At 37.9% G+C, this 27,659-nt stretch overlaps 1 protein-coding gene and 1 pseudogene across 9 annotated transcripts in view; one reads left to right on the top strand and one right to left on the bottom strand.

Annotated features, from left to right (window-relative positions):
- DCC (DCC netrin 1 receptor) overlaps positions 1-27,659 on the top strand; it is a 1,206,733-nt gene that overhangs the window by 632,584 nt on the left and 546,490 nt on the right. The window lies entirely within an intron of this gene.
- LOC102138832 (keratin, type II cytoskeletal 8 pseudogene) lies at positions 11,745-13,517 on the bottom strand (annotated as a pseudogene). The gene has a single exon (XR_012427279.1). The product of XR_012427279.1 is annotated as a keratin, type II cytoskeletal 8 pseudogene (transcript).

Raw genomic sequence — 27,659 nt, 5'->3', positions numbered from 1 at the left:
CATCACAGCTATTAAGCCTGGTACCCATTAGTTGTTTTTCCTGATCCTCTCCCTCCTCCCACCTTCCACCCTCTGTTAGGCCCCAGTGTGTGTTTTCCCTTTGATGTGTCCATGTGTTCTCATCATTTATCTCCCACTTATAGGTGAGAACATGTGGTATTTGATTTTCTGTTCCTGTGTCAGTTTGTTAAGGATAATGGCTTCCAAATCCATCCATGTTCCTGCAAAGGATATGATCTCATTATTTTTACGGCTGCATAGTATTCTGTGTTATATATGTACCACCTTTTTTTTATTATTATACTTTAAGTTCTAGGGTACATGTGCACAAGATTGAGGTTTGTTTATATATCTATATCTATATCTATATCTATCTATCTATCTATCTATCTATCTATCTATCTATCAGCCATGTTGGTGTGCTGCACCTGTTAACTCAACATTTACATTAGGTATATCTCCTAATGCTATTCCTCCCCCCTCCCACGACCCCACAACAGGCCCCGGTGTGTGATATTCTCCACCCTGTGTCCAGGTGTTCTCTTTTTTCAGTTCCCACCTATGAGTGAGAACATGCTGTGTTTGTTTTTCTGTCCTTCAGATAGTTTGCTCAGAATGGTAATTTCCAGCTTCATCCATGTCCCTACAAAGGACATGAACTCATCCTTTTTTATGGCTGCATAGTATTCCATGGTGTATATGTAACACATTTTCTTAATCCAGTCTATCATTGATGGACATTTGGGTTGGTTCCAAGTCTTTACTATTGTGAATAGTGCCGCAATAAATATACGTGTGCATGTGTCTTTATAGCAGCATGATTTATAATCCTTTGGGTGTATACCCAGTAATGGGATGGCTGGGTCAAATGGTTATTTCTAGTTCTAGATCCTTGAGGAATCACAACACTGTCTTCCACAATGGTTGAACTAGTTTACAGTCCCACCAACAGTGTAAAAGTGTTCCTATTTCTCCACATCCTCTCCAGCACCTGTTGTTTCCTGACTTTTTAATGATGGCCATTCTAACTGGTGTGAGTTGGTATCTCATTGTGGTTTTGATTTGCATTTCTCTGACGGCGAGTGATGATGAGCACTTTTTCATGTGTCTGTTGGCTGTATAAATGTCTTTTTTGAGAAGTGTCTGTTCATATCCTTGCCCACTTTTTGATGGGGTTGTTTGATTTTTTCTTGTCAATTTGTTTAAGTTCTTTGTAGATTCTGGATATTAGCCCTTTCTCAGATGGGTAGATTGTAAAAATGTTCTCTCTTTCTGTAGTTTGCCTGTTCACTCATGGTAGTTTCTTTTGCTGTGCAGAAGCTCTTTAGTTTAATTAGATCCCATTTATCTATCTTGGCTTTTGTTGCCATTGCTTTTGGTGTTTTAGTCATGGAGTCCTTGCCCATGCCTATGTCCTGAATGGTATTGCCTAGGTTTTCTTCTAGGGTTTTTATGGTTTTAGGTCTAACATTTAAGTCTTTAATCCATCTTAAATTAATTTTTGTATAAGGTGTAAGGAAGGGATCCAGTTTCAGCTTTCTACATATGGGTAGCCAGTTTTCCCAGCACCATTTATTAAATAGGGAATCCTTTCCCCATTTCTTGTTTTTGTCAGGTTTGTCAAAGATCAGATGGTTGTAGATGTGTGGTATTATTTCTGAGGGCTCTGTAGTGGTCCATTGGTCTATATCTCTGTTTTGGTACCAGTACCATGCTGTTTGGATTACTGCAGTCTTGTAGTACAGTTAGAAGTCAGGTAGCATGATGCTTCCAGCTTTGTTCTTTTGGCTTAGCATTGTCTTGGCAATGTGGGCTCTTTTTTGGTTCCATGTGAACTTTAAAGTAGTTTTTTCCAATTCTGTGAAGAAAGTCATTGGTAGCTTAATGGGGATGGCATTGAATCTATAAATTACCTTGGGCAGTATGGCCATTTTCACGATATTGATTCTTCCTATCCATGAGCATGGGATGTTCTTCCATTCGTTTGTGTCCTCTTTTATTTCATTGAGCAGTGGTTTTTAGTTCTCCTTGAAGAGGTCCTTCGCATCTCTTGTAAGTTGGATTCCTAGGTGTTTTATTCTCTTTGAAGCATTTGTGAATGGGAGTTGACTCCTGATTTGACTCTCTGTTTGGCTGTTATTGGTGTATAGGAATGCTTGTGATTTTTGCACATGGATTTTGTATACTGAGGCTTTGCCAAAGTTGCTTATCAGCTTAAGGAGATTCTGGACTGAGATGATGGGGTTTTCTAAATATACAATCATGTCATCTGCAAACAGGGGCAATTTGACTTCCTCTTTTCCTAATTGAATACTCTTTATTTCTTTCTCCTGCCTGATTTCCCTGGCCAGAATTTCCAACACTATCTTGAATAGGAGTGATGAGAGAGGGCATCCCTGTCTTATGCCAGTTTTCAAAGGGAATGCTTCCAGTTTTTGCGCATTCAGTATGATATTGGCTGTGGGTTTGTCATAAATAGCTCTTATTATTTTGAGATACATCCCATCAATACCTAGTTTATTGAGAGTTTTAACATGAAGGGCTGTTGAATTTTGTCAAAAGCCTTTTCTGCATCTATTGAGATAATCATGTGATTTTTGTCTTTTGTTCTGTTTATGTGATGGATTACATTTATTGATTTGTGTATGTTGAACCACCCTTGCATCCCAGGGATGAAGCCAACTTGATTGTGTTGAATAAGCTTTTTGATGTGCTGCTGAATTCGGTCTGCCACTATTTTACCACATTTTCTTTATCCAGTCTATCATTGATGGACATTTAGGTTGATTCCATGTCTTTGCTATTATGAATAGTGCTGCAGTGAACACATTTGTGCATGTGTCTTTATAATAGAATGATTTTTATTTATTTGGTTATATATGCAGTAATAGGATTGCTGGGTCAAATGGTATTTCTGCTCTTGGGTCTTTAAGGAATCACCACATTGTCCTTCACAATGGCTGAACTAATTTACATGCCCACCAACAGTGTATAAACATTCCTTTTTCTCTACAACCTTGCCAGCACCTTTTATTTTTTGACTTTTTAATAGTAACTATTCTGATTGGCATTAAATGGTATATCATGGTTGTTTTGATTTCCATTTCTCTAATGATCAGTGATGAGCCTTTTTTCATATGACTGTTGGCTGCAAGTATGTTTTCTTTTGAAAAGTGTTCATGTCCTTTGCCCACATTTTTATAGGGTCATGTTTTTTTTTTGTAAATTTTTTTTCTTTATAGATGCTGGATATTAGACCTCTATCAGATGTTTGTTTGCACAAGTTTTCTCCCATTCTGTAGGTTGTCTGTTTGCTCTGTTGATAGTTTCTTTTGCTGTGTAGAAGCTCTTTAGTTTAATTTGATCCCACTTGTCAATTTTTGCTTTTGTTGAAATTGGTTTTGGTGTCTTTGTCATGAAACATTTTCCTGTATCTGTGTCTTGAATGCTATTGCCTAGGTTGTAGGACCCCTCTCATTATCTTTCATTTAACCTTAACTAGCTCCTGAAGGGCTCTATCCACAAATGCAGTCATATATGGGGTTAAGACTTCAATATATAAACTTTGCAATTCCATCCATAACAACATTTAAAGCTAATTTACAAATATAATCTCTCCCTTTCACAAATACCTGAATTCAAAAGCTGAAGATAACTTCACGTTTTATTTTCCAGTCTGACTCCAGTTGTAAAATAAAACATTAGCCCAATGGTTTTTTTTTTTTTCCCCCTGAGGATATTCTATTCTGATATCTCACTTTTAAATGTATGTTCACTTCTTAAAGTAGAGAGATAATAGCCACCATCTGTTTTCACTGTCTTACATATGCAAACACAGAGAGCTTACCTCTGCATCTATTTGTGAAGGGTACACAGTTCTTCAAATGAAACCTATAAAATGAGATACAATGTTTTACATTATTCTGGAATGTCCTGTTAAGGTTGTGAACCTTAACTCATTAGTTCATGCTGACAAATTGTTAATAAACACCTACTATGTGTCAATCACTATTCTAGGTATTGGTGTGACAATAGAGAACAAAGTTTCTCCCTGCAAGGTGCTCAAAATTTCCTAGTCTAGGTAATAAAACATATGGTCACCCTTCTCGTGCAGAAAAAACACCTTTTCTGCATTTGCCTTTTGGTTATTGTTTTATGTCTTTTTTTTTTTTTTTTCCTTAGCCCTCATTACTAAGCTCAGTCCATTTTGCTGGGAAAAAAATATTGAGAGGAAAATGAAATGAAGTGTCTTATGATGTGCTCATCTGTACACTGTGTTAACTGATGGATAGACTATAACAGTGGTCCCCAGTCCTAGCTGTCTATGAGAATTATCTGGGGAGCTCTAAAAATATACCCTACCTGGGTCCCAGGGATTCTGATTTATTTGGTCTGTGACATGTCCTGCCCATGAGGATGTTTAAAAAGATCCCAGGATGATGCCAATGCACAGCCTGAATTGAGACATGGAACGAGGTGATCGCCAAAATTCCTCATTGATCTCAGTGTGTGAATTATTTGGTTTTCTGCCCAGATATAAAATTATGTTCTAGAATAAGTTAGAAAAGTTATTCTTGTTCCTCTGTATGTATGTATCCTAGGGGCTTTCAGTGATGCTTTCAAGAAAAGCATATCTGGGCCGGACTCGGTGGCCCATGCCTGTAATCCCAGCACTATGGGAGGCCAAGGTGGATGGATCATGAGGTCAGGAGATTGAGACCATCCTAGTTAACATGGTGAAACCCTGTCTCTACTAAAAGTACAAAAAATTAGCCAGGTGTGGTGGTGGGTGCCTGTAGTTCCAGCTACTCCAGAGGCTGAGGCAGGAGAATGGCGTGTACCCGGGAGGCAGAGCTTGCAGTGGGCCGAGATCATGCGCCACTGCACTCCAGCCTGGGCGATAGAGCAAGACTCAGTCTCAAAAAAATAAATAAATAAATAAATAAATAAAATAAAATAAAAAAGACAATCATATCTGTCTGGCTCTAATTTAGGACAACTCTTTTGTCTTTTGATTTAAATAAAAATCACAAAGATCAAATTAACTTTGTATAAAAGTCAAGTAGTTTACATGTAGCATGAAGTGAGGGGAGTGCAGAGAAAGGTGGGGTGGCGTGATACTGAACTGGACAGCTAAGGAGGCACTTGTATATCACTCTAAGTGCTTCCAAGTTTATCTTAATGATGATGGTTTTGCCATTGTAAAAGTATTAAGAAGTGGAAAACATAAAGAGATCTGTGTTTTAGAAATATTGGATGAGAAAGAGAGTGGAAAATTGCTGGAAGAGGGGCAAAACCAAAGACAATTAGAGTTCAGGAGTGAGGCATGGCTAGAGCCTTAGTTTAAGGAAAGTAAAGAAAAAAAATAAAAAAGCAAACAATTGAGCAACACCTTGAACAAACTGACACTCTGCAGGTCAATGGAAAAGAGAATTTCAACAAGAAAGAGGTGGGTGGCAGCGTCAAACTGCATAGAAGCCACGTAAAAACTGCTACATGTGTTGAGTACTGAACAATTTTGTAATTGCTTTATGTGTATTAAGTCACTTAATTTGTATAAGAACTCTGGAAGGTAGCTATTATTATCAACTCATTTCACACAGGAGGAAACCAAAGCATGGGTAGTGTTGTGCCGAAGACCACGCAGTTTGTAAATAGCACAGTGAGAGTGTGAATCCGCAGGACTCAATTCCAGAAGCCATGCCCTTAATGACCTGCAAAATGCCCGTTAGGATGAAGAACAAGGATTACATCCACCCTTCCTGCTTTACAGTCTCCAGTATCCATTGTATCACTCTGTATGCCTTTGCATACCCATGGCTTATTTCTCAAAATGAGAACATACAGTATTTGGTTTTCCATTTTTGAGTTATTTCACTTAATGACTTCCAGCTCTATGCAAGTTGCTACAAAAGACATTTCTTTCTTTTTTATGGCTGAATAGTTTTCTATGGTGTCTATGTACCACATTTTTTAAATCCACTCCCTGGGTTGATAGACATTTAGGTTGGTTCCATATCTTTGCAATTGTGCTGTGATAACATGCAGGTGCCTTTTTGTTATGACTTCTAGAAATGCGCTTTTTAAAATATCTCGTGTGTGAAGGAAGGGTACACGATAAGGTCGTACTTGAGAGTGACTTAGCATAGAAGTATAATTATATTTGAAGTTGTAAGAGGTGGAACGCCCTTATAGTCTGTTAAAAATAGCCAAGAGGAATGCAAAAGATGGAGATACAGGAGATAAGTCATTAAGGTAGTTTCCTATGAAGATGAAGGAGAGAAGAAGGAATCAGTTTGACTATCTCTTCCTGGGAGACAGGAGGAAAGGAGGGGAGGTGGGAAGTGACAGCATTTAGGAGTCAGAAAGTTGTGAAGGAGCGTTTACCCAAAGACCACTTTCATTCCTCCCTATGAAATGAGAGGTGCAGGGCCAGCCCAGAGGATGTGTTAACCTTTCAATCATACACATGACACTGATCCAACTTTCTCAACAGGCATGGATGTTGCTAACTCACTCAGGTTGCAGCTATCTTTCTCAGTCAGAATATTCTTCAAGTTGTATTTGTCGAATTCAGTTAATATTCCTTCTCCCAAGGAAGGACAAAGTAAGTTCCAAGCAAAAACACCCCTCAATCAAAGAATAGCAAATGGCAGGCTTTTGCATAGCTTGTGTTCAGAGTTACCCATGAGGAGTCTGAGATTGATTTGCCATTCACTGCTACCTCTCAGCGTACTGAATTAGAAGACTACCAAATGGGTAACATATCCAGTCAGATTGGCAGTGCTCAGCCCATCTGTGGAAAGGATGTGAACTGAATTAGTAATACTTCGAACTGAAGCAGAAAGAGCTTTGGAGGGAAGATGTCTTCAAATGAAGCCCCAAGTGTACACTTTCTCCACCTCTCACTTAACAGGCGGAGTGGTTGCAAAGGGCAACTTCAACACCTTTCCACAGCAGCCCAGTCACTGTCAGTGTGACTTGAAAAGGAAAGGGGATGTGAGTTCTACAGACAGCACTCATCCCCTGAGACATAGGCACGGCTTTCGTGTTCAATCACTGTGTTTAATTCAATTATCTGCCCCCGCCACCCCCAACTGTCTGCCTTACAGGGGAGGTTGGGAGGAGAGTGATGCCTGATGCTTCTGCAAGTCCCAAAAGATATGCATTCTTTATTAGGGAATTCAATGAAGGATGAGCTCTTACTCACTCAGCTGTTTCCTCTGGGAAGTCATCATGCAGCTCCAGCTGCCTACAGCAGGAGGATGACATGGTCTATGCAATGCATTGAAAATTTTTTTTTTTTTAGATTGAATTCAGTTAGTTGTTTGTTTGTTTTAAAGAGAGCTCATTTTAATTCATCTTTTAAAATCATATTTTTGAAGGTGAAAACCATCACAAAGTCCTATTCACCTCTAGAAATTGCAGGGTCCAGGAATCTAGACAGTTATAGTCAGGTCTAATGATTTTCCCTCTTTCCTTTCTTTGTTTTATCTATTCACTTGTTGATTCATTTCAAGGGATGATTAAGACTACTTCTGTACAACAATTGAGGTAGAGGAGAAACAGATTACAGTTCAACCAACTGTTTTAATTTTATTTTTAGCGATAATTACAAAAAGCAATTTTTAAAATTGTGATGTTTTCATAACAAAAAATTTTTATAACAAAATAAGTACTAAAGATTATGAAAACTTATATTTTCTTAGACTCATAAATGCTCACCCTGTCAATAAATGAATCATTCAGTGGTTAAAGTTCTCTTAACTAAATTAATCAAAACTGATTGTTTGGTGAAGAAAATTATCTAGTTTATTTCAAGAAATAGTTAAGTCATAAAGTGAAAGAAAAGAAGAAATAGGCCATATCAGGGAAATTGAAGAAATCTAGACTAATCTGATGTTTTCATCAATAAGTTACAAACCTTCTAATTGTTTCAGAAAATAAACATACTGCTATATTTTTTTTAATAAATAGAATAATAATGCCAGGAAGGTATATTATAAGCTGGTATTTTTCCAAATTTGAGCCTATACATTTTTCTTTAAGAAATTCCCAGATCCAGTAATATGCACTCTCTGGATTTTGAGAAATACTGGCTAAGACTTTCAAACATTCCTTGAAAATATCTTTTAGCTTCAGATAATCACAACAAAATATAAAATTTATCTTTATATGGTCAAAATTGTTTTTTATTCCAAATATATTCTTGGTAAAAGCTAAGAAGTAAAACAACCAAAACCTGTAGAACTTGTGGACCTATGAGTTTATACCCGTAGACTCAGTTTGAAAAACACTACTTGATGGCTATTTAACCAACACTAGAAACTTGTTGACAGTTCTTTCCTTTTTCATACATGTGTTAAATTGCCTCTCTCTGAGCCTTATATTTAATTCAGTTCCTGAATCTTGCTCCCAAGTTTTCTTCACCGTCGTAGAATCTGAACAATAATGAAAGGATTGATGACAGTGAGTATCTTCTGAAACTTTTTACCTAAGGGATTGACAGGCCTGTTTTCTTTTCTTTTCCATTCTGATTGGAAAAAAAAAATTGTCCTTTGGAAACTGGTCTCATTAGGAGCTTATTTAATCAAAGGTATGTCTCTATAAGTGTTGCCAACAATATATATTTATTGAGCGTCAGTTAAATGTGACACTGGTACAATTAATGTTCTACCCAATTAATAATATTTTTAAATTAGAAATAGTATATATCTTTATGTATAACTCACCATAAGTTTACTGAAGAGGACATTTAGAAAATGTAAATTTACATTTTTCTTGGCATGTTGAGTATGTTGATGGAAAGATTAGGATTATTCACATCCAAAGATAATGACCAATACAAGTAAATGAGTAATGAAAAATAAATAGTTATAGATGAATAATGGAGAGAAGAGTTTAGGGAAATGAAATTTAAGCAGGATCTTGAAAGAAAAATAGAATTGGGATAGAAGAAATGGAGGCAAGAAGGTATTCCAGGCAGGAAACACAAAGAGTTAGAGGTAGGAAATTTTATTTGGAGGACAGAGGTTAGAACAAAAGGCTGAAGCCAGATGATTACATAAAGAGCTTTCTAAGATAGCTCCAAAGACACTGATGGCTAAGGACTTTGGACTCAATTGCTGGAGGTGTTGAGCAGGGTACCAAAATGAAGAAAGCAGTGCTTCTAGATGATTAAATTTACAGGAGGGTAGGGGACAGGATTTTAAAGGAAGGAACTTGAAAACTTAATTCAGGATATTGCTTTTTTTTGTTGTCTACAGTGGTATACTCAGAAGAGGGTATAGACAGAGTTGTTTTTCATTTCTAGCCATTTCCCCAGTGACAAGTAATGAGGGCAATGCAGGAGATGACAAATTGAGGATGGTTATGACACTAAGAGTTTCTCTTCTAAGACCTGCTTCTCCCACAGGACTGCATAGTTGAGGCAGGGAAGCTGAACACTGCATATCTTCTCTGCCTTTGTCACTGCCCTTCTTGCCTGCTCCTCATATCTCCTGCTTAGGGCAGCATTTCTGAGACTCAGCAATAGTAACATTTGGGCCTGGATAATTCTTTGTTCTGGGAGGCTGTAGTGTGCATGGGAGTATGTTTGGAAGCATCCCTGCCTCTACCCACTAGATGCCACTAGCATCCTCCTTACCTTCCCAAGTTGTAACAGCCAGACATGTTTTCAGATATTGCCAAATGTCCCCAAGAGCACCAAATCACCCTCTGTAGAGAACCGCTAGGTTCAAGAAACTTAGGGGTTCTCTACAGGTTCAAGAAACATAGTGGTTCTCTACAGAAACGTATCCTGTTGAATGTTAAGTATTTGTGATAGAAGACGGATTATTTCCCTTATTGATGGTAGGATTCTGGTTTGCCTGGGAGAATGCTGGTTTACATCTGTTTTCCCCATTTCTATCTCGTTAGTAGCTCCTTTTACTCTATAAAGTGGCTGGGGTTGGATGGTAAATTATATGATGATTCTAATATGGGAAGTTACTAGAATCATGAGAAGGCAACCAGTGAATACTAGGAAAGTAAGAGATAAAGGGGCAATGTGCCCTCTAGCTTCCCCAGGTGATTTTTCCTAGAGGAGACACCAGAGTTAAGATTCAAAGAACATTAGGAGTTAACCAGGAAAAGGGGCAAAGACATTTACAAGACAAAGGGAGCACTGGATGCTTTGCAGGGTGAGACATAGAAATGGACAAATGGAAGAGGCAGACCAACATGCTAATATAAAAATCTAAAAGTTGCTTTTGCAAACTTGACTTCAGTTGTTAATCTACCTATCAAATTTTTACCCTATCTGGGAAAATGGGCAGTGGCATTTTTAGGCTATAAATTCTAAATGTGAATAACATTTATCTTTTGTAAAAGAAATAGGATTGATTGCTAAAAATTGTCCAAAAGGAGAGGAGGGTCAGTTCCCTAACTTTGGGTTTGTGTATGTGGTGATATTGAAATGCACCCATCACCTTCTTTTCCTTTTATCTGAATGTTTGTAACCAAGATGTAACTAGAGAAGATCCAGCATACCATTACACGTATAGATTTCAAAGACATGGGAAGAAATCTTATTTCAGCATCTGTAGTTGGTTTTATTAAAAGCAGTTTAAATTCCCCTGCCTAGAGCAGTCTGGAATTATAGAGATGGGCTGCAGAAATTTACATTTTAATTGAGGCAGAAGACAAAATAGGGCATGGTGCAGCATTCACACATTATAAGGAAGAATAAATAAGATATGTATCAGCTGGGAGAAAAAAATGACTAGTCGTTTTTCATTGCCTCCTGCACTTAATTTTTTCATATGGCACTGAGCTGAGTTGGGCCTGCTAAGCAAAAACCATTTTTCCAGTCAAAATGTTTACTATTTCAGAAAGTTCTTGCGTTAAAATATTTTCACACTATGGAGCAAATACACAAATACTCAAATAGGCCTGCATTTCGGTGTGCAAGTATGTATGGCAGTGTTTATAATGTCTCAAATGTCTATAAATATAAATAACATATCCCAATGAGCTATACAGAAAATGATTTAAAATATGAGGTATAACTGAGAATGATTGATAGGCATAATCTGTTAAACACTGTAATTTGAGCTATTTTATAGTTTCATAGAAATAGAATAAAATTTTATAGAAATACAATTTTTCTCCATGGATAAATTTCATCCTTCGATTAGTGTGGAAGTCCCTCCAAAGAATGGGAAAGACTTAGGTTTTCAGACTTGAGGATTTACTTGTGTTTGGCAATCACCTTGAGAAAACACCCACTGGATTTTTTGTTTCTATTTTTTGTTATATGTTTGGTCATTCATAGAAAACTAAGTTGAGAATTCATTTCCTCATAAGGAAAAAATAATATACATAAAAGGTGTATCATGATAATGGCTTTTGAAAGTAAGTCTTTGTATTAGTGTGAAAATGTTTTGTAGACATCCACTGTAATTAAGTGTGTTTATCTATTTGCTTAAGCCTTCAACTTTTATTATATCTTCTCTCAGCTGCACATGTATTTTTACATTCATACATGCTCTTTGCCAACCATAATTATTTAGTTAGATTAATTATAGAATTTAAAACCAATAAACAACACATTACTATAGTATGATTATCTAATTATGATTCCCTGCAGAGCTAAGTACTATAATTGGACCCATAGTAAGAAAATGTAATTCTTTTTCCCTAAGTATGTGCCTCTCAAGCACGACGGTCAATAGATTATCTACTTTTAGTCACCAAAACATATCTTTATTTTCTTTTTTTTTTTTTTTTTTTTTTGGCAGAGCTAGCTGAGGTTTTATTTTGGACCAAAAAAAGAAGCAATTGAATTGTTTTATAGCTGGAGGCATGGGCAAAGGGGGTCCCCACGTAGTAAACTCCCCTGTGGGTGGGCTGAGGGCCCTCAGGTGGGTCTCCTGCTCCCAGTGGTACCCTACATAGCGGTCTCCCTCCCAGGCTCTGGGGCAGCACAAGAGGGGTAGGCTGGGAGGGGGTGCCGCAGCTGTTCACTTGGGCAGGACGTCAGAGGACTCGGACACCAGCTTCCCATCGCGTGTCTCGATCTTCTTCATAACCACGGCCCTGGAGGAGTTGGTGCGGCTGAAGGAGCTGGAGCCCTCGCCAGAGCCAAAGCTGGAACCCAGGCCGTAGCTGAGGCCGGGGCTTGTGAGGCCCCCATAGGCCGAGCTCAGACCACCTGCATAGCCGCTGGTGGTCTTCGTATGAATACTCATGTTCTGCATCCCGGACTCCAGCCGGCTCTCCTCGCCCTCCAGCAGCTTCCTGTAGGTGGCGATCTCAATGTCCAGGGCCAGCTTGACGTTCATCAGCTCCTGGTATTCACACAGCTGCCGCGCCATATCTTGCTTGGCCCACTGCAGGGCGGCCTCCAGCTCGGACAACTTGGCATTGGCATCCTTAATGGCCAGCTCTCCACGCTGCTCGGCATCTGCAATGGCGGCCTCCAGGGAAGCCCTCTGGCCTTTGAGGCCCTCAATCTCAGCCTGAAGCCGGCTGATGTTCCGGTTCATCTCGGAGATCTCAGTCTTGGTGCGCCGCAGGTCATCCCCGTGCTTCCCAGCCAGGCTCTGCAGCTCCTCATACTTGATCTGGTACATGCTCTCAGCCTCAGCCCAGCTGCGGTTGGCGATCTCCTCGTACTGTGCCTTGACCTCAGCGATGATGCTGTGCATGTCCAGGGAGCGGCTGTTGTCCATGGACAGCACCACAGATGTGTCCGAGATCTGGGACTGCAGCTCCCGGATCTCCTCTTCATACAGCTGCCTGAGGAAGTTGATCTCATCAGTCAGCCCTTCCAGGCGAGACTCCAGCTCTACCTTGTTCATGTAAGCTTCATCCACATCCTTCTTGATGAGGACAAATTCATTCTCCATCTCTGTACGTTTATTGATCTCGTCCTCATACTTGTTCTTGAAGTCCTCCACCAGCCCCTGCATGTTGCCAAGCTCTGCCTCCAGCTTCAGCTTCTCCTGGCCCAGAGTCTCCAGCTGCCGCCTAAGGTTGTTGATGTAACTCTCGAACATGTTGTCCATGTTGCTCCGAGCCGTCTTCTGCTGCTGCAGGAGGCTCCACTTGGTCTCCAGCATCTTGTTCTGCTGCTCCAGGAACCGTACCTTGTCTATGAAGGAGGCAAACTTGTTGTTGAGGGTCTTGATCTGCTCCTTCTCCTGGGTGCGCACGGCCTGGATGTTGGGGTCCACCTCCAGGTTAAGGGGACTCAGCAGGCTCTGGTTGACCGTGACTGCGGTGATGCCTCCCATGCCGCTGGCCCCACCATAGCCGCCGCCCAGGCCACCCCGAAAGCTGCTGCTTCCCACTCGGGAGAAGCTCGAGGAGCTGATGCGGGCACCGGGCCCACTCGTGTAGGAGCGGCTGCTGAAGGCCCGGGGGCCAGAGGTGGACACCTTGTAGGACTTCTGGGTCTCCCTGATGGACATGGTGGAGGCAGGAGTGGAGGCAGGCGGGCCAACCAGGAGGAGATCCTAGAAGGAGCGGAGATCCTTTATTTTCTTTATTATTTGACTATAACTTTCCATTTTGCTTTTCCTAGAATTTTAAAATGACATTTTATTGTCTTTAAAAACAATAACATGCCTTTACCTTATCACTAAGATTATATATTTCCTAATCATTTATGTCCTATTATTAAAATGAAAATACATTTTTCTTAAATATCATTTTTTTCCTTGGAGCTCTCTGGATCACTGTTCGAATTTGTGTTGATGATTGTTCAACTCTACCATGTAACTGTCATTTCAGGATATTTTTCCTTTTTATTCCTAGTCTATTCTTGTTAGATTATGCTTATTGTTTTTATCTCTGCTTCCTCCATGCTCGGGCTTCCTTTTTGTTTTTTGTCTTTCATTTTTGATATTCATAAGCAATGCTTCAGAATAGTAATTGGAAAAATATTTGAGTCCTTGTAAATATCAAGTGTCATTATTTTCATCATAGTTACTTAATAGTACAGCTGAAGGTTCAAAATAATTTTCCCTCAGAATTCTGAAGACATTGCTTTATTGTCATACAGCATTCAATACTGCTGATGAGAAGGGTAATGGCAATTTAATTCTCCTTCCCTTGTAGATAGGCAGTGTTTCATTTTGGAAGCTTTTACAATATTCTAGGAATCTTTGGAGACCTGATATTAGCAGTAGGTATGGGTCTTGCTAGCCACTTAACCACATAACAACCACTGTATTCTAATGAGCGTTGTCAATTTTTCAGTTACAGGTATTTCTTAACCTATTCTTTCTTTTATTTTTTTCAGCCATCTTATTTACTATGTCTTTTTTTCCCCCTTAAAACCATTATTAGATAGATGTTAGCATCCTGGATTAATTCTCCATGTCTGTTAATCTTTTTCTTATTGTTTCTATTTATTCATCTTTTGGTTCAAAGCAAAATAAGGTTCTTCAACTTTTTAAGCTTTTCTACTAGTTTCTTACTGATTTTTAAGCTTCAAGAACCCTTTCTTCTTGGACTTCTCCCTAAAACTCTACTCTGGTTTATAGTTATAGCAATTTCTTAAATCATCAATGGGACTATTTTAAGCTTCGTTCCTGTTTCTTGCATTATCTTAATGCCTTTTAGGGTTGGCTGTTCTCTTGGCTTACTTTAGTTCCTTTGGGCTGTGTTATTTTCTCAAGGCTTTTGTTAATCATTGATAGTTCATTCATATGTATGAAATAAATGGGATGTTGAGTAATGTCTCCGTCACCATGGAAAATTTTATCCCCAAATGTCTCTCTGCTCCAAGGTGGGGCTCACCAACTAGGTTGGTGACCTGGCTGGTTTCACTATAGAGTGCTAGGATGACTAGCAGTATGTTGGAAGCTTACAGAATGAGAATGACTTAAGTCTCATTCCTACCTGTGAAAATCATTAAATTTCTTTAGAGAGTAGTTTCATAATTTTAGGAATTAGGAGAAATCTTATTGGTAATGATGCTTCAGTGGGGACCAGAGATTAGTGGGCGGCGAATGACCCAGATATTTCTTAGACAGACTTTCCTCCTTTTCCTGCCTCACTTTCTATATTTCCTCTACATCTCTGAGTCTTTGTCATAAAGAGCAGCTCCCACATCCTTAAAGGCTTTGTCCTCTGAATGTTTTAAGTTTTTGTTTTGCCTGCTTTGTTTAAAACAGAAATATGTTCTTCTTCTTCTCTCTTCCATATATCTATCCAAAAAGTTGCTCCATTGAGGCTGTGTTATCTTAACCCAGTCAGTTTTTCAGAACTGTTATGAGTTTATAGATTTTTATTTTTCTCTTCTAATTTCAGTAGGATTTTTAGAATAAGGCAAAAAAAGAATCCTGTCTGATATTTTGTACCAGAAGCTTATATATATATGTATATATACACACACACACGTATGTATACACATGTATGTATATACATATACATCCAAACACATATACACACACATACGTGTACTACACACACACATACACACACACACACTCTTATATATATGCAGTGGTGTGATCTCGGCTCACTGCAACCTCTGCCTCCCAGGTGCAAGTGATTCTTCTGCCTCAGCCTCCCAGGTAGCTGGGATTACAGGCGCACACCACTACCACCTGGCTATTTTTTGTATTTTTAGTAGAGACAGGGCTTCACCATGTTGGCCAGGCTGGTCTTGAACTCCTGAACTCAAATGATCCACCCGCCTCGGCCTCTCAAAATGCTGGGATTACACGCGTGAGACACGGTGCCCAGCCCAGAAACAATATTTTTAAGACTAAAATCAAAATCCAAATATGGTTTGCTCCCGCTTTCTATCTACATTCACACTCTGGGTAAGAAGCAGTAAAAGCAATCAGGTTTTCACCAGACAAGGAGCTCTATGATTCTCAGCTCTGTCTCATGCACAATGGCTACCAAAAATAAACAAACAAGCAACAACAACAAAAAATGCCAAAATGAAAAGCACTGTAGATTTCCAAGAAACTCTTTGGTTTGCAGGCCTAGTACAAGCAAATTGTTTTACAACCTAAGATCATCCCCTTGTGACTTCATCATTTGTTGACCACACAACTGCTGCCAAACCCTAACTCAAATATTCTCCAAGGTAAAACTTGGAAAAATACTTGAGTTTTCATCCATGATTAATTTCATCCATTCTTCATCCATTTCTGTATAGGTTATCTCATTATATAACCATTAATATTAAGCAAGTGGGTTACATATCTGAGGAAATGGGCAGGGGGACCCAAATGGTTTAGTTCCAATAGAGCCCTCCACTGTAGTTGTTTCACTTCATCTGTGTATGTAGCTTACCACATTCCTGGGACCACAAGCATGGAAACTCTGAGCAATCGTCATCGACTTTTTTCTCCCTTATTATTCTCAGTGTTGCTCCTGAATTCTCTGGCTTACCACACTGTGTTTCAATCCACATAACACGAAAATTATTTCCAAACTGTCTGAACAAATGTATTTCATATACTTATTCCTTAACCTAATGCATTTCATTCTACTGAAATAATAGTTTTCCCTTCTTATCAATATTGCCCAGCAAGAAACTCAAGCTATTTAAACAGCAAAGCTGCCAATATTTGCAATCTTTTAAGTCAGTAGAGGAATTTAGGTAATTTGTTTTTTAGTGTTTACTGGTTGGTTAATGAATATTGTGCTTAGGATTTTATTTATACAGTACCTCATTCCAAAAATAAATAATCTGAAGTGTCTTGGATATTACAGAATATAGTATGAAAGGAATTAGAATCTGAGTATTGTATAATAAAAGCACATTTTTAGCAAATTAGCTTGCCAAATTGGAGGTTTATCTGATGCACGCACATTTTAAATTTTAAATTTAAATTTCTGGTTGTTTCTGTAAAAAAAAAAAAAAAAAGTCAGTCTTTCCTCTTACTTTATACAATTATTAAAGAGAGAGAAAACAAAGTCCGTGTACTGCAGACCTAGCTATATACTGAAACATCCAAATGATTGACAGATTTTAAAATTCTATTTATGAAAGGATTGCTCCTCTGTAGACATAAGAAAAATCATTTCAAAGACAGAGGCTGTGTAAGAGAAATTCTTACATGTTTAAAAAATGAAAGACTCCTCTATTATGTACCTTAATCTGGTTCTTATTCAGTTTTCTATTTTTATACATTCTGTTATAAAATCTATATAAATTAAGACTCCATTGTTTCAAAAAAACATGGTAATATAAGCATTGTGGATGATAAGCCATTTTGTTCTCAAATGTTTGTTTCTATTAGCTTGTTTTACTTCTGTTTATGTATTGTGCATATAAAACTTTAATCTTTCTATTAGGAAGGAGAAAGATGTGAATTATGTATGATGAAATTTGCAGTAACATTTATATATGTTCTTGAAGCAGCCTTGGTTGAAAAAAATCACACACATGTAATTTTTTGTGGGCCATGCACCATCCTTTTACATACTAAATATTGCATTATACTGTTTACTATTAGCTATTAATTGACTTGTAAATGGCAAACACTCCAGGTTTTTTACATGGTATTATTTTGAAAAATCCAAGCAATATCCCTTTATCATTACTACAGTGTTCTAACTTTGACAACCAAGAAAATATTTTTTTTCAAAAGGTACATAACAGAGAACATCCCTTCTATTTGAAATCTATTTAAATGTTGTGATTTTAAATTCTTGTATTTTTCATTAATTACAGTGAGTGGAGGGATAGAGAGAATAGTTTTATTCATACAGTATCCCCCTCTCAAAATAATAATACATGAGATTATAGTTTTTTAATCTTCAGAATTTTGACCACAATTTTATTTATTAAAAAATATATCTTATAAGATTGTTTCCTTGGCTCGGCATGGCGGCTCACACCTGTAATCCCAGCACTTTGGGAGGCCGAGGCGGGTGGTTCACCTTAGGTCAGGAGTTCAAGACCAGCCTGGTCAACATAGTGACCTGTCTCTACCTGTCTCTACTAAAAATACAAAAATTAGTCAGGCATGGTAGCAGGTGCCTTTAATCCTAGCTACCCAGGAGGTGGTGGCTGCAGTGAGCCAAGATCACACCATTGCACTACAGCCTGGGAGACGAGGGAGATTCCGTCTCAAAGAAAAAAAAATGTTTCCTTGCTGTGATTTTGGTGAAGTTAGTCACTGAACATTGGGAATAAATTGCACCTTGCCTCTTTTTCTTTTACTGAAAATACAATATAGATAAGACATGAATTTAGGGAACACACACGTACTCACACAACAACACACCATTTCTCGCTTCCTTGGCAAGTCAGGTTTCTTTTGCAGGAATGGTAAAAGTTACAATGACATGATGGTAATTCTCCATCAGTTAATACATTAGATGATGAAACTAATTCTAACTACTACTACAACTGAATGAAACTAATTCTAACTACTACTACGACTGGAGTAGCAGAAAACGATTTCAATCTATCAAAGCCATGTAGGGACCAGAGATGGGGACTATGGCTACAGTCCCAGTACCCACGCGTCCACTCACTGTACAGACAGAGACAGACGTCTGCAGCCACTTGTCTACATCAGGCAGCATCTGAGGTGTAAAAATATACTGCCTAGATTTTGGTTAATACCACTTTGGAATATGAAATAATCACTAGATCTCCAGCACATGTCTTTTGGGTAAGAAGGAAAGGCACTATATTCTCTCATTTTACAGTGAGAAAATTAAAGCTGATATGTTACCTTATTCTTTCAAGGAACCACAGTAAGTTAATGGTAGATGCCAGAATAGAACCCAGAGATGCTAATTCCTAAGCAGTGATCTTTTCTCAATACTAGATTATTCTCTTATATCCTACATAAGATAATTAACATTTGAAAAATATGCAAAGCGGCTGGGCACAGTGGCTCACGCCTGTAATCCCAGCACTTTGGGAGGCCGAGGCAGGCAGATCACCTGAGGTCAGGAGTTCAAGAGCAGCCTGACCAACATGGAGAAACCCTGTCTCTACTAAAAATACAAAATTAACTGGGTGTGGTGGTGCATGCCTGTAATCCCAGTTACTCAGGAGGCTGAGGCAGGAGAATCGCTCTAACCCAGGAGGCGAAGGTTGTGGTGAGCTGACAACACACCTTTGCACTACAGCCTGGGCAACAGGAGCGAAACTCCATCACACACACACACACACACACACACACACACACACACACACACACACAAATACAAGCAAAGCTCCCCTTTTGCCACAATTACAAAAATGATCAGAGATTGTATAAATAAATAAAATTATCAGTTTTTTTCTTGCACACAATTCTCTTACATGCAATACCCAGTTTCTATGCAATCCACCTAAGCATGTATTGATATTTTGAACATCATAATTGGAAGAATAGTTTATTTGTGTTAAATTGTGTAAAATAAACAATTTTTATAAAAGTACACATAGCATAAACATGAAACAGACCACAACATGCCTGATTCATACCAAAATATTATTTTAAGCCAATAGAAGAAATAATAGTAAGTTTAATATCTTTACATATTTCAATGTGCTACGCATGAGCCAATCAATTTAATCCTTATGACAACTCTTTGATAGGTATTATTAATTTTCCTAGTTTACTGATGAGGGCATTGAGCCAAGACAGGTTACATAAATTGCCTACGTTCATACAGCTAGTAAGCACAGGAGACACGCTTCAAGCCCAAGGATTTACATTGGTGAAGATAAAATTTGTCAAAAGTACACAACGCCTAGTATTGTCTCAGCTCTTAGGTTGAACTTCTGCTCTTTCCTCTGTGAATTCCTCTTCAGTTTCTCTCCCTACATGATTCCCTCTTTGTGAAAACTTCTAAAACTTCTCATCCCATCTTCTTCCCTCATTGACCCCTTAGATTAGTACACAGGATGCTTCCTGCTTAAACTGACCATATCTAAAGTGAACTAGTTATTTTATCTTTATGGTTAACAGTCCTACTTCTAATCTACAATGCTATTCAGTCTAATATCACCATTTGTGAGAATCCTGGATGCGTGGTCATTTGGATTCAGCAGATCTTTATAAACATTTATGGTATGCCAGGAACTGTAGTAAGTCTTCAGTACAAAAGGGACAATATGTTACCATTTATTCTGTAGCTAGCAGCTAAACAAATCACTTATTTTAACACAAGGTGGGATATTTTGCCATAGAAGTCTGCAAGGGATGCTGTGAAAATTAGTATTTGCAGTTGTGCAGCTCTCACAATTTAAGCAGTTTTGAATGCAAGTTTAATCTTCAATACAACATCATGAGGTATTATTATTATAGTCTACAGGTTCTGGAAACCAACTGACTTGCCTAAGTGCTCCCTGCCTTGTCCGCCCCTCATATGAATGGTGGAAGCATAACGCTTAGTCATTCTGTTTCCTTCCCCATGGGAGAAAAAAAAAGCATGTTTTCAGATGTCCTTGAATCCCACCACCCTACTCAGTATAGGGCTGAATGCATAGGAGCTCCCTCAAGTTTTTGCTATTTGATAAGCAGAATTAAATGCAATGTGTTGTGAAGACAGATTGCAGCTCACTGTGAGAATTTTCAGCTAGCCTATTTACAATAGAGTGGATTTGCCTCATCCTCTAGAAGTGCTCAAGCAGTTTCTGTATGAACCATTTTGGGGAGATGAACAGGTTTTATACCTATGATAGGATATTTGAATAAGTGACCTCTGAGTCTCCTTCCAATTCCATGTTTCTCTGATGAATTTCTTTATCCAGTTCTTGTACTTCTATAGACTGAGAGTTTATCTTTCCTTAAAAGATGCCAGATAACACCTCCTTAAGCCACTGATTCTCAATAGATAAAGAGTTGCTATATATGACAATTGTGTAAACTCATAATCAGTACAACACAAAGTACATGATTTTCTTGAACCCTCCCTCTGATGACTTAAGACATCTGTGGCTCACACCTCTAATCCCAGCACTTAGGGAGGCCAAGGTGGGTGGATTGCTTGAGGCCAGGAGTTTGAGACCACCCTGGCCAACATGGCGAAATCTCATCTCTACCAAAATTACAAAATTAGCTGGGCATGGTGATACATGCCTGTAATCACAGCTACATCAGGAGACTGAGGCAGGAGAATTGCTTGAACCTGGGAGTCAGAGGTTGCAGTGAACCAAGATCGCACCACTGCACTCCAGTCTGGGTGACACAGTGAGACTCTGTCTCAAATAAAAAAAAAAAAATGTGAAATGAGTTGATTACAATCTTCAGCATGGTGCAATATCTAGTTAGAGGACTGAATCCAGTAATCAGTCTTTTCTTTCTAAATGATTGTTCTAGTTGCCATAAAGCTAAGTTAAATAAAGTTCAAATTAGAAAATATCTCTGAGAAGAAAAATACAATTATTTTGTAACATCTATTGAGACCCATAAAACTTGTTGAAAAGTGGCTGTCAGCCATGATGAGTTAGTCAAATGCAGAGGGATAAGAAAAGTTCTTAACTGGTTATAGCTGATTTCATTTTGTGAAGAGACTTTTAAGTAGGATCTAACTCCAACTTACAAGAACATTTGGCAAAGGTACAATAATGTGCTTGGCAGTAGAAGAAAGTATAAGAGGAGCACATTATAACTCTAGAATATTCTAACTCCTGTACAAAACACAATGAAAATATTCCCTCTCACAACACCACACTGGTCACCTCTAATATTAATGAAATGTCTCTTACCATGAATATTTAAATGAAAGACTCGGGTTCTATTATTGCCTCATGTGGTCGTGAGTTTTGGCTAAAGAGACTGTATTGTCTTTTTTTTTTTTTTTCCGTTATACTTTAATTTCTAGGGTACATGTGCATAACGTGCAGGTTTGTTACTTGTGCCATGTTGGTGTGCTGCACCCATCAACTCGTCAGCACCCATCAACTCGTCATTTACATCAGGTATAACTCCCAATGCAATCCCTCCCCCCTACCCCCTCCATATAATACGCCCCGGTGTGTGATGTTCCCCTTCCCGAGTCCAAGTGATCTCATTGTTCAGTTCCCACCTATGAGTGAGAACATGCGGTGTTTGGTTTTCTGTTCTTGCGATAGTTTGCTGAGAATGATGCTTTACAGCTGCATCCATGTCCCCACAAAGGACACAAACTCATCTTTTTTTATGGCTGCATAGTATTCCATGGTGTATATGTGCCACATTTTCTTAATCCAGTCTGTCACTGATGGACGTTTGGGTTGATTCCAAGTCTTTGCTATTGTGAATAGTGCCACAATGAACGTGCATGTGTCTTTATAGCAGCATGATTTATAATCCTTTGGGTATATACCCAGTAGTGGGATGCCTGGGTCATATAGTACTTCTAGTTCTAGATCCTTGAGGAATCGCCATACTGTTTTCCACAATGGTTGAACTAGTTTACAATCCCACCAACAGTGTAAAAGTTTTCCTATTTCTCCACATCCTCTCCAGCACCTGTTGTTTCCTGACTTTTGAATGATTGCCATTCTAACTGGTGTGAGATGGTATCTCATTGTGGTTTTGATTTACATTTCTCTGATGGCCAGTGATGATGAGCATTTTTTCATGTGTCTGTTGGCTGTATGCATGTCTTCTTTTGAGAAATGTCTGTTCATATCCTTTGCCCACTTTTTGATGGGGTTGTTTGTTTTTTTCTTGTAAATTTGAGTTCTTTGTAGGTTCTGGATATTAGCCCTTTGTCAGATGAGTAGATTGCAAAAATTTTCTCCCATTCTGTAGGTTGCCTGTTCACTCTGATGGTAGTTTCTTTTGCTGTGCAGAAGCTCTTTAGTTTAATGAGATCCCATTTGTCAATTTTGGCTTTTGTTGCCGTTGCTTTTGTTGTTTTAGATATGAAGTCCTTGCCCATGCCTGTGTCCTGAATGGTATAACCTAGGTTTTCTTCCAGGGTTTTTATAGTATCGGGTGTAACATTTAAGGCTCTAATCCATCTTGAATTAATTTTCATATAAGGAGTAAGGAAAGGATCCAGTTTCAGCTTTCTACTTATGGCTAGCCAATTTTCCCAGCACCATTTATTAAATAGGGAATCGTTTCCACATTTCTTGTTTTTCTCAGGTTTGTCAAAGATCAGATGGCTGTAGACGTGTGGTATTATTTCTGAGACTGTATTGTCAAAGGAAATTTGGGATAGAAAAGGGTGTAGAGTTATGATCTTGCATGTCAAGTTCAGACTTGGACAGAGACAAAAAGATGAATTAGGTGAGGTTTTTGAATTCCCAGGAAGTAATATGAATTGGGAGCACATAGGTCTATTTTACTGGGTGCATATTTCTGCTGTTTCAGTGATAGAATTAAAACTTCTACCTTGCAGGAATAAGTAACTAATAGTTCTCATTTTTATAAGTTCTGATAATTTTCTATGATTTTTTTTCACATTACATATCTGAGGGACATCCTCTCCACTCTCTCTCTCTCTCTAATGTGGATTAGGATAAGTAAGGAGTTTTCTTAGAATTACGGCAAGTTTTTAAACACCATAGCTTATTTTGCCTTGATTGATCAGGCATTGTACCGTGAGACCTTATCATAGATATAGCTAAGTTGAGAGTTGCCCACACTGACAAAATTATTCAGCTCAGTTATGTTAACAAAAAAAGGAATCTCAACTTAGGTAAGGGTAGCCACTATGTCTCAGGAATAGTCATATTGCTTAACTCACTTACAAAATGCTAAAATTAACATTGCCCATAAGATTTTCTATAAAAAGCAGCCATCTAGATCCTTTGAGTTTCATTGCTTTTTCTCCTTACCAGTTGAATTTATTGACAGAATATTCTTTTTAAAGACCATCTTTGAGAGTGAATTAAATAACAGATTCTTGGCAAATCTTTCTCAAAATTTCCACCAATTTAGGAATGTGAGGGAAGTGGGGGGTGGGGGTGGGGAGTAAAGAGGCATTTTTTTTATTCCAATTACTTGCTTTTCCTGAGAATAGAAAGCTGCCTTAAATAAGGAAGAGAATTTCCTTATTTAAGTTCCTTAAAATAAGGAAGAGAAAAACCCATGCATCAAATAAATTGAGGAATTCACTTCATACCAGGCTTATATTTTATGCTTAGTTTCTGGTAGGATACAAACTTACAATTCTCAAACTTCAGTGGGTCAGTATATTATGTAAACATGACCTTAGTGGCAATTACTATTATAAAATTGGTGATAGATATAACTTTTGCTTTACAGACTGCAAATTAAATTTAGTTGGAAAGATAATTCTAGTTAAATGTTTTAATTAACAACCTTTTTTGACTATTCTATTTAATAACCAAGATACTTCTGGTAGCCCAGTATGCCAAATTTATTTTATGAACTCTTATCATGGATCAAATTTCACATTGCAAATAAATCTGACAAACCTGATTGTCCCAAGATGTTTTAATTTTTTTGGACATTCATAGGCAAGTAAGTTTCTTCTTGGAGAGTGGTCATACGTATGGTTAAAGACATCTTGAGATTGATTTTTTTCGCTCAATTTGTCATTTATTCAGTAATAGTCATGCCAATAGTAAATAATAATAAATATTCTCATAACAAATACTAACTTCTCTAACAAACATAATTCTCAATTGTATTTTAAAGAAACTAAGAGCATTTTAAGATATTAAAGTCCTCTATGCAAAGAGATGTTAAAGTGGTGCCTAAATTAACATGAATTTAATAGGTTATCTTTCACAATATTTAAGAAAACAAATGCCTCTGTTTTCAGCTATTTATTGCTTGGTCAACATCTAATATGGACCTAAAACTACATAAATGACTCTAAAGCCGAAAATTCCTCGGTATTTTGTGGCACGTGCCAGGCTCCTTCTTATCCAAAGGTTAAGCCAGCATATTTAAAGTCAGCAGCAAGAAGTAAACTCGGATCTGACTTTTATGCCAAATCAGCTACTTACTAGCAGCCCCATAATCTAGAGAAGTAACTTCACTTTGAGGCAGTTCGGTTTTCTCTTTGCTAAAGTTTAGAAAGTAGTATTTACTATGCATGATTGCAGAGAAGAAAGGTGTTTTTTTTTTTTTTTTTTTTTTTTTTTTTTTTTTTTTTTTTTTTTTTTTCCTGGGCCGCTAACACGGTGATTGTATTTGGTTAATATTTCTGCCACTTTCTGGCTCTTCCCCTTCCATTCCCTTTCCTTACTACCTTGTGAAGATCAGAAGACCTGGGTGAACAGAGCATACTTTCTAACAGCTCAAGGCTGCGGCCCTAGAATGATGTTTCCAGCTTCCTTAAGTTCTCACTTGGAAAAGCTTAAAGCTGCCAGAGGTCTTTACTATCGTAAATTCCAGCTAACATCTGAACATAAGGCACCTTTCTCTCAGTCTCTGTGGGAGGGGAGGAGCCTAACTTCAGTAAGTATCAGTTAGCAAACCCAAATGGCCTAGTCACCTGGACTGAACCCCCTTTTTGCCCTCCAGTGCCTTTTCCCTAGCACTCCCCAGCTTTTTGTTTCTGTCTCCTGGTTTCCTTTTTTTTTTTTCAGTGAAGTTGCATTCGGTTCAAGTGGACTCTTTCCTCTATTTTTCAATAGTTATTGCTGAGTAAAGACTGTTCATATCACTTTAGTGTCCAGCTTTGTTTATCTTTGACACCATTCAGAGGTGTTTCCATATTTGTCCTCACGTTAAATGGGAGCTGGCTGCGGCAGGGAGATGGACAGGAAGACTACATCATTAGGAGAGCATGTTTAGTACTGTATAGTGATGTGTAATAGTGTAAAATTATGAAGTGCGTATACCATACAATGCCACTCAACCCTTAGTATTTTAAATCTTTGCTTTAAGAAGTTTTATTTTATACAATTAGATATTTTTCTCTAATTATATATATTATTGTTTAAAAGAATGATTCTAACAACTCTCACCGTAATTGCATGTCTGAGGAAAAGCTACATTAATCTTTTGGGGCTTTCTATTTTGGTTTAGGGGAATTATAATTGCTTTCCAAGTAGGATAACAATCTTTTAGGGGACTGGTTTTTGGTTATATTTATCAACACAGCCTAACTTCACATTCATTAAATATTTTTTGAGAGATTGTATGCAAGCAGTATTCTTCACTGATAATTTATTTCAAATTCTAGAAAATTTTCACCCTAAATCTACCATTATTTTTCTCAATATCTTTATGTTGTTTTGTATTGCAGTCACTAATGATTACTGTCAGAACCATGTATAAATTGATTAAATATTGTAAGAATAAAATATTTAAAAAGTAAAACAAAATGTTTCTAATAATCATGCTTTGAAAAAATAAGTCCACCCCGCCCTGCCACACTCTCTACTTGATTTATTTCTCTTCTCGAACACATCACCTTTTTCTCTCTCTCTCTTTTTTTTTTTTACCTGTTTCTGAAGTTAGAAACACACACACATCTCCCTCTCTCCCTCTCTTTCTCCATCTCTTTCCCTACCCTGCTGAAATCTAATTTGACTAATGATGTCCTAAGCTGTGTGAACATTTTATTAGATAGCTATTTTGATAAAGACACACAGCAATCAAGTATTAAGTGTTCAGTCAATTTATAATTATAATAATTCATAATAATAATTCATAATTATAATAATTTATAATCAATAATCTTGATACAAGTCTCAGACTCAAGAAAAGGAGCTAATGCTCATCCTTATATGTTTGTATCCCTTCTGCCTAATTAGAAAACAAACAAAAACAAAAGCCAAACCATTAAGATAATATTTGTTTTGCTGAATGAAACAAATGTACAATGTGTCCACTGAGTAAACAGGGAAGGCACAGACTACATCTGCAGCTGGATAAGGAAATTGAGGGATCTCAGTCCTGGTGACCCACCTTGATCTTCACCTGGGAGCTGTCTCTGACAGATACCTACAAGCCTCCATGCCTTCCTATTCTACTTAGAATTTTGTCCTTTAACACAGAAGTATACAGATTTTTGGACTTCTAAATATGTGAATAGCATAAATCTGGGTAAAAGAGTTTGTCCAAGGAAGACTTATTCAACATTTTCAAAGATCTTAGAAGGCTAAAATATGGTTTGAAATTTTCTAGATGAAGTGTAATAGACACATAAAAACCTACATCTCCGTTCAGGATTCACATTTGCCAAAATAGGACAGATTTGACTTATTAGCAGTTAGTGTGAGAAACTGAAGAATTCTTTTAATTAAATGTAAATTTTAGATGAGGCATTTTCTGCCGTGATTGTGGATTTGAATCTAAGATGTACATTGCGCAGTATAGTACTCCAGGTAAGAAATAGTCTCATATTGTTTGTTCTACAGATAAAAACAAAATGTGAACATAGATGTGCCTTGAAAACTAATTTTATGAAGGTCAGAACAATGGCATTTATACTCAATGTCTCACAGCTAGATTTTGTGTCCAAATAAGTATTTGCAGTTTTTTGTGTTCAATGGGTTCATTTGCTCCTGTGTGTCTTTATGATATTCTTTCCAGAACCCTTTCTCCCCTTTGTCACCTGGCAAATTTCAACATCAAGACCCAGCTCAGACATCACCTCCTCAGAGCAACTCTCTGTAACCTCAGAGCCACTCAGCCATAACCTAATCTCTCAGGTTCAACCCTTCTGTACTGGAAACTCCATATTTATTATTCTATTTATCACCGTACAGGCCTGTCTATTCCATCAGACCCGTGCTGTCCAATGCAGCAGCCATTATCTGCATATGGCAATTTAAATTA

This window comes from Macaca fascicularis, chromosome 18, assembly GCF_037993035.2.
Source record: "Macaca fascicularis isolate 582-1 chromosome 18, T2T-MFA8v1.1".
Classification (NCBI taxonomy): domain Eukaryota; kingdom Metazoa; phylum Chordata; class Mammalia; order Primates; family Cercopithecidae; genus Macaca; species Macaca fascicularis.
Note: the sequence above shows the minus strand (reverse complement) of the source record. Positions and strands in the feature narration are given on the sequence as shown.